The sequence below is a fragment of the Otolemur garnettii genome, unplaced genomic scaffold (assembly GCF_000181295.1).
Source record: "Otolemur garnettii isolate 467f Iridium unplaced genomic scaffold, OtoGar3 scaffold00096, whole genome shotgun sequence".
NCBI classification, from domain to species: Eukaryota; Metazoa; Chordata; class Mammalia; order Primates; family Galagidae; genus Otolemur; species Otolemur garnettii.
The window spans coordinates 7,025,819-7,031,464 of NW_003852491.1; the positions used below are offsets into that span (position 1 = coordinate 7,025,819).

The 5,646-nt window shown below is 47.0% G+C and overlaps 1 protein-coding gene across 1 annotated transcript in view; it reads right to left on the bottom strand.

Moving 5' to 3' along the window:
• Positions 1-523, bottom strand: part of ZG16 (zymogen granule protein 16) — a 2,789-nt gene extending 2,266 nt beyond the window's left edge. Inside the window, exon 1 of the mRNA XM_003795804.3 lies at positions 462-523. The gene's annotated coding sequence lies outside the window, so the exon portion shown is untranslated. The remainder of the gene's footprint in view (positions 1-461) is intronic.
• Between the last annotated feature and the right edge of the window lie 5,123 nt (positions 524-5,646).

Genomic DNA, 5,646 nt, shown 5'->3' on the forward strand with positions numbered 1-5,646 from the left:
CGAACCCGCCACCTTAGGTGTACGTGGCTGGCGCCTTAGCCGGTTGAGCTATAGGCGCTGAGCCGAAAGGGACATTTTAGAGGTGCTTCTGCATCCCCTGGGGAGTGAAGGTGGTGATAGAAGAGATGTGCCGACACCAGTAACCCAGCAATGCTGGTGGGACTGAGAGACGGAGCATATGCAGAGGGAGTTGAGATGAGCTCAAGACATCAGATCCCAGGTGCCTGGTCTATTTGTTATTCTTTGTCTCCACTAACACAGATCTGGCCACTTCCATTCCCCTGAGCACCCCAGGTGTCCCCAGTCCTCCAGCTGAAACCCAGCTATCTTTGCGCCTAAGACCAGCTCAGATCTAGGAGCCTCACTTAACTGTCTCCCCTGTCACTCAGCCCAGGCGTCCCCTTTCCAGCTTAGATTCTAATCCACCCTACTCAGATCCAGGTATCCCCGTCACCTCTCACCTGGCAGTTTCAGATGCAAAGTAATCCCCCTCAGAAACTGCCAATCTTTTATACCAGGCCCTAGCCCTCCCCCTTTTCTTTATCATGTGAACCTCACCTCCTGAGCAAACATAAGCAACTTTTTAGGATCAGGGGTCAGGCAGGACCTGGAACACTTTATCCTGCCCCTTCCCTAAGAGTTACAGGTGGCAGGGTAGAGTCAACTCTGGGTCAAGTGACAAATCTCAGGAGGGACAGAATAAACTTGAGAACAGGTCACCAACCAAAGGGCCAGCAGCTTTGGGTGGGCAAAGTAGCTAATCTCCTCTAAGGTGTACTCTTGAAAGGTTCCCTCCCCTAAATGATCTGCAGATGCTCTAACCCAAACTCTGCCATCTGTTAGGGTAAACCTTGCCCTCTGCAGGCATTTGAAATGTAGATTTTTTTTGAAGGGAATGCACTCCCAAGGCCTTATACTTAAGAGTGCCTGCAATTTGCCAGACATTTTTTTTCCTCCTTCTCTGATATTGTATCATGAAAAAAATCTAAACATGCATATTTAAAGAGCTGTATAGTGAACACCCGTATAACTGCCATATAGATTTTACCACGGTTAATATTTTGCTGTATTTGTTTTCCCCCTACCACCTATCTATCTATTCTCAATTTTCCAGACTCTTTTCAAGCCTTTTCTGTCTGAGAAGGGGACTTGAGGCTGCAGGTGGAAACTGAACACCTGGAGATCTCCTCTCCCAGAAGCAGTCAGAGTCAGTACACTGGGCAAGTGGGAAACTGAGGAACTAGGATATACAGGTCTCCTCTGGGGGGTGGTCCTGGGTTTTGGGCCTTTAGGCCTCCTGCACATAATGGCTGGGTCTTCCTGGGTCTGTAGCCCACCCAGGGCAATTGCTCTTTTCTTATGTTTGAAACATCCCCAGGGTTGACATCATATAGATTTCTTCTCTGGTTAGGCCCTTCTTTCCCAGGACTGATTGCTGTGGCTTAAAATCCCTAGAACTGCCTCCTGAGTCCTGTTGCCTGACCCCTAATAGGCCTGGCTCTCTGATCCCTTTAAGTCAACAGATCCTTCCAAGAAGAGAAAAGGATGCAGCCCAGGAAAGGGCTGGAATAAGTTCTCTCAGTTATTAATGACTAGTAGCTGCATTCAGAGCACCACCCCTCACAGGCTCACCATCTGGGGCAGATGACTCATCCCGGATAGCAAAGGGAGTCCTGCCCTGATAAGCCGGAAACAGGGCAGATGGGCCTCCTGGGTGGTGAACTTCCAGGAGGACCACAGCCACGGATGCCACTGTCTCACCTCTCCTCTCTTCTCCTTTTCTCCAGGTTCAAGATAAGCACATCCTAGTGATATAATCTTTACCTTATTTCAGCCTTTTTGTTTTGTTATGTCTCTCGCCCTCTGTTTGCCTTTCTTTCCCTATTTCTCACCCCCTTTATGTCTTGATCTTTCCCTGCACCTCCCACTCTGAGTTTTTATTTTTTATATTCCTTCTCTCCATGACTTTTTCCTTCTGCTTCTTCTCTTCCTTGTCTCTACCTCTCTCCTAAAGCTGTCTCTCTACTTCTTGCCTCTCTCCCGTCTTGCTATTGTCTATCTTTCCCCTTCCTTATTAGGGCACATCACACAGTCTCTGTTCAAACATAGGAAGTCAAAGATGGCAGCCCAGAGAGGTCTCCCAAGTGGACACCTTGTGAGAGCGCCCTAATCTCTCCAGGCATGACACCCTCAGAGTAGAGGTTCCATATATATATATATATATATTTTTTTTTTTTTTTTTTTTGAGACAGAGCCTCAAGCTGTTGCCCTGGGTAGAGTGCCGGGGCATCACAGCTCACAGCAACCTCCAACTCTTGGGCTCAAGCAATTCTCCTGCCTCTGCCTCCCACATAGCTGGGATCCCAGGTGCCTGCCACAATGCCTGGCTATTTTTTGGTTGCAGCCATCATTGTTGTTTGGTGGCCCTAGGCTGGATTTGAACCCACCAGCTCAGATGTATGCAGCTGGTGCCTTAGCTACTTGAGCCACAGGCACCAAGCCGAGTTTTTTCTGCCCTCTGAAGAGTGCTGTACCATCACAGCTCACAGCAACCTCCAACTCTTGAGCTTAAGTGATTCTCTTGCCTCAACCTCCTGAGTAGCTGGGACTATAGGCACCTGCCACAATGCCTGGCTATTTTTAGATACCGGGTCTAGCTCTGGCTCAGGTTGGTCTTGAACTCATGAACTCAGGCAATCCATCCACCTCAGCCTCCCAGAGTACTAGGTTTACCGGTGTGAGCTACCTCACCCAGTAGACCACATACTATCTGTGTTGAGATCCAGAGTCTCCTCCATCACCTGGAGACTGATACCTTTGTTACAGCCCAACCAGGTTCATTGCTCACTGCTCAAGAGGAAGGCAATACACTGAGGCAGCAGGTGTTACAGTGGAGAAAGAGTTTAATATCACAGGCACCATGTGAAGAGACAGGAGGAAATTCTCAAATCCATCTCCTTGAGAATTTGGGAAAAAGAATTTTTAAAGAAGTTTGATGGACCAAGGGCTAGGTATTTGGATTTGCTGATTGGGGATGAACTCATAGGGTCAGGAGCAGAAATTGTCTTCTTATTCATGCATGGGGGTAACAAGACCAGTTGAGTCAGTTGGTATGGCCACAGGTCTGGGTGAGTCAGTTGGTCCACCAGAATGCAGGGCTGGAAAGATACCTCAAAAATTAGTCTTAGGTTTCACAAAGATGTCATCTATGGGAGCAATAAAGAAAGCTAAGAGGCTCAGTGCCTATAGCTCAGTGGTTAGGGTGCCGACCACATACACTGAGGCTGGTGGGTTCGAACCTGGCGTGGGCTAAACAACAATGACAACTACAATAAAAAAAAAAAAATAGCTGAACTTTGTGGTGGACTCCTGTAGTCCCAGCTACTTGGGAGGCTGAGGCAAGAGAATCACTTGAGCCCAAGAGTTTGAGGTTGCTGTGAGCTGTGATGCCACAGCACTCTACCAAGAGCCACAAAGTGAAACTCTGTCTCAAAAAAAAAAAAAAGACAACTATTTTAAATCGCACATGAACTTTATGGCCACCCTGTATACTTTAATTACACCTATACCTTTGCAGAGTTCAGACTCCTACCACAGTTTCTACCTTGTGGCCGTCAATTTATTTATTTATTTGTGTGTGTGCCCCTTTATTAATTTTATAAAGGGTGGTTTCACCTGGGTCCCTTATAACAAGTCCTAATTCTCCTCTCCAGAGTGCAGGGGCTGTCAATCCTATGGTGGGAGGGGTCCCAGGGCCCATCCTCTGTCTGTGCCCCAGAAGAGGAAGGCTACCACGGAGCTAATGCTGTGCCTCTACAGTTTGCTCTGATGTGGTGACTGAGCAACTGTAAGGAAGAAGGTGAAGACACTATGACATCAGGTCCCCACCTCTGCCTCCACCTTGTCAGCTCTTGTTTTATCTGGTATTTTTGTTTTTGAGACAGTCTCACTATGTCCCCCTTGGTAGAGTACTTAGCGTCACAGCTCATAGCAACCTCAAACTCTTGGGCTTAAGCCATTCTCTTGCCTCAGCTTCCCAAGTAGCCAGGACTACAGATGCCCACCACAATGCCTGGCTGTTTTTATTTATTTTTTATTTTTTTGGCCGGGGCTGGGTTTGAAGCCGCCATCTCTGGCATATGGGGCCGGTGCCCTACCCTTTTGAGCCACAGGCGCTGCCTGCCTGGCTGTTTTTAGAGATAATGTCTTGTTCTGGCTCAGAATGATCTTGAACCAGTGAGCTTAAGCTATCCACCCGCCTCCCAGAGTGCTGGGATTACAGGCATGAGCCATTGAGCCCAGCCTGTATTATCTGTTTTATATTTATCCAGGTGCAACTAGGGGCCTACCTCTTCCTTAAAATCTAGAAGAAGTTGCCTTAGTCCCTCTTCCCATTCCGCAGTCCTATAGGCATGAAAGTCCAAACCCTTTCAAAGCTTTCTGCTCCTGTAGGGTAACTTTCTCCACTGCCTGCTCTGCCCCCTTGGCAAAGCATGGCACTTAATACATACTTATCAGGCATCTCTGTTGGAGGCACCATTCCAAATGCTGGAGAGATAGCAGTGAGGAAGAGTCAGCAGCCTTCCTTGAGGAGCTATAGGTAAAAGCATACATAGTAAAAATAAGATGGAGTCAGGCAGGCTAGGGCAGATGCAGCCACTCTGGTCAGTTTAGGTTCTGCCTGACCTTCACCCCCCTGTCTCCCATTCTTACTGTTCAGTAAATTTAGCTCCCACCCTAAAGATGCCTATCTTGAGTAGTTTAGGTGGACTGATTTATGGGATTAACTTTTAAATTGGAATGTTATTTAGGATCATGAGTTATACTAATTATTGTTCCCTATGGCTCATGGGTTTGGGTGATTATTGTCTAAGATAAGGGTTAAAATGGTCTTCACTTTGAACCCAAATGTATAAAACTGTAATGTATGAAAGAACAGAACAGTCTCGGACAGGCTACTCTCATTGTTCTCCAGAATCTTGGCCTTCTGACAAAGTTTGGTGGTCCTATTCCCAATATCTCTGCGTATTGGCTGACAGTGACAGGTGGCTGGACATTCTTTGTCCAGTAACATAGAGGCCAAGGGAAAGCTCCCCCACCCCTGCCCCACTTACCCTCTAGCCCTAGAAAGGTTTGCTGAAAATGAACTGACAATAGGCAGATTAACAGGAGAAAAAGGCACACAAAATTTATTTAACAAACATATGCATAAGCATGACGAACTGCAAGAGAATGATTAACCAGTTAACACAATGAGATCCACATGCTTCTAAACCCTTCTTCATAGGAGAAGAGCAGCTGGGGGGTGTAGCCATTTTGAGGGGTAGTAAAGAGTTTCTAGGGGGAATGAATGAACCTGGGAGACAGAAACTGACTTGTAAATGATTCTCTTTGGAATTTGAATGAGCCCAAGAGTCAGGCCATCTTGGGAAAAAGTCTGACCAGGTATGTTTGCGTTCTTTGGCCTTGTCAGGAAGGGGATGGAGGGCACCTGTGATCTTTTTGGCTGATTCAGTCTTAAGGTGGAGGAGAGAATATCAGAGAAAAGTCTCATTCTGTGCTTTGGCAGAGACAGAGGGTTGAGGGGATAGATGCAGGGAAGACCAGAGAGACTTCTTTAGCTTAGCACGCCAAAGAGCCATATAT